The sequence below is a fragment of the Lactuca sativa genome, chromosome 1 (genome assembly GCF_002870075.4).
Source record: "Lactuca sativa cultivar Salinas chromosome 1, Lsat_Salinas_v11, whole genome shotgun sequence".
In the NCBI taxonomy this organism is placed as follows: Eukaryota; Viridiplantae; Streptophyta; class Magnoliopsida; order Asterales; family Asteraceae; genus Lactuca; species Lactuca sativa.
In genome coordinates this window covers 203,480,251-203,482,544 of record NC_056623.2, presented here as the reverse complement: position 1 = coordinate 203,482,544, position 2,294 = coordinate 203,480,251, and the positions used below count along the sequence as shown (strand labels likewise).

At 42.9% G+C, this 2,294-nt stretch overlaps 1 pseudogene; it reads left to right on the top strand.

Moving 5' to 3' along the window:
• The first annotated feature begins 1,838 nt into the window (after window positions 1–1,838).
• On the top strand, window positions 1,839–1,957 carry LOC111900977 (5S ribosomal RNA; annotated as a pseudogene).
• The last annotated feature ends 337 nt before the right edge of the window (window positions 1,958–2,294 follow it).

Sequence of the window (2,294 nt, the reverse complement as noted above, 5' to 3'; positions counted from 1 at the left end):
CCACCAACCAATAATGCCTCGGCTTGGACGACAAACGTCTTGAGACCATTCTACAAACTTACTTCTACTCTTTACTAGGACTGCATCATAGGGATGTAGGTCAAACCTTCGCGAACATACTTCTATTCCGTACTAGGACTGCATCATAGGGATGTAGGTCAAACCTTCGAGAACATACCCTTACTCTTTTCATGAACGATCGGACTACATCTAAATTCAACCATATTAGCTCACGAACTCCTTTTCTTTCGTGATATAGAATCATGTCGTCATCCGGAAATAGTCAGCCGAACAACGAAGCCCCTATCTTTCATGTCGACGCCGCTACTTTCCAAGCCGCGATAACAGATGCCGTGTCAGCTTTCCTTGCACACCTCAGCGCTGGTAATGCAAACAAGACTGACAAAGGGGTTGACTTTTCTAATCGTTGTAATGATCCAGGAAATCAACAAAAGGTAGCAGTCGAAAACACCCAAAGCCCCAACTCAAAGTTTAAGAAACGAAAGCATCAGACCCAAAAGAAACGCAAGCGATATGAGGGAACCCTCCTGAAGTGTAACAAGTGTACCTATCATCACAAGGGAACTTCCGAGTGTTGCAATGCATCACTTGCAACAAAACGGGGCACATTGCTCGTTTTTGTAGAACCATCCCTACCAATGGAATCAGCGTAGCTTGCTATGGTTGTGGTGAAGCCTGGCACTACAAGAGGAATTGTCCAAAAAGGAAGATCAACGAAAGCAACCGTGTCCACATAACTCCGACTCGACACTTCACTTCCACCACCAATGCTAGTACTAGCCAGATATGTCACCAATGCGGTGAGATTGGACACTTCAAGAAGGATTGTCCAATAACAAAGAACTCCAGCGCAGACGGGAGAATACTAAGGATCACTGCCGTAGGAGAGTCTACTCCGGCCCCATGTTAATGTATTTAAGGCATTTCGTTGTAACAGACTTATAAAATGTTCAAAACTAGTGCAACTAGAGTCTTATCTTTTGCGAGATCCTGTTAGTAAAGGGACGCTCGTGCTGCGTATACTCGTCTTTTGTAGTTTTCCTAGTTCGCAACAATAGTCTTGTAGTAAATCTATAGTACTTTAACTATGTTAAAAGTTGCACTGTTGAGTTTTGTCTGTAACGCCTTATGTTCAAATCAAATGTCTTTAGTTCCCGTATGACCCCGACATTATCATACAACTAGAGTCCACTCGATCCTCGCAATACAAGTTTCATGCGCACATCTCTTTCTCCGAAATCGCCTTTCTAGCGGAGCCGTCATTCCTGAACACTGAAGTACTTATGCATGGAGTACCTCATATCTCTTTTCCTTTCCGAAGAAACCTCCCCGAAGTACCACTCGTACAGTACGTCAAGTTCAATCCAAAAACCCATAAGGTTGACCTATCGCTGAAGAATGTATACATAAGGGTGGTATATAATCAAGGTTCTATAGGTTTAGAATTAATGATTCCCCTTTAACTACTTTTCCTCGTTGGGATGTGAGCTTAAAGAAGAATCATTTATTTGACTACTTTTTAAATCTTAATTATATACGACTCGTATACACGAGACCGTGATCAATGAACCATGTATGAATTCTAATATGAACTTCAAGACGGAGACTGCCCAAGTCTACGAGTAGTCGCATCGTCATGTGAACAAACTTGGAACTCAGTACGACTCCTGCAACCAGATCGCCCTACAGTCTAAACATCTACAAAGATACAAGAATAGTCCGGACAGCTTAGCGAACTACTCAGCAATGGAATGATAAGACCAAGAACCTCACCTTTGAGGGCTCCGATCTTATTCTTCAAGAAGACAGACTTTAGCCGATGCGATCATACCAACGCTAATGCATCGGATCCCATCAGAACTCCACAGTTAAACGTGCTTAGGCGAGAGAAGTACTATGATGGGTAACACCTTGGGAAGTCCTCGTGGTGCAGACCTCGACGGGACTTCCATTAGAAATCATTACCTTCTGCCTCGCATAGATGAATTGGTTGATCAACCGCAAGGAACGAAGTGCATTTCAGAAATGGACCTAAAATCCGAAAATCACCAGTTACGAGTGTTAGTGAAGGATGTCCCGAGGGAAATCTTGCGAACTCGATGCAGACGCTACGAGTCCGTAGTGATATCCTTCTGATAGGACCAATACACCCATAATATTCATGAGCTTAATGAATAGGGTAGGGCATTCTTACTTGGATCAGTTCGTCATTTTCCTTATAAATGATTTAGTTATCTACTCACGTAGTAAGAATGAAATCGTGAAGAGCATCT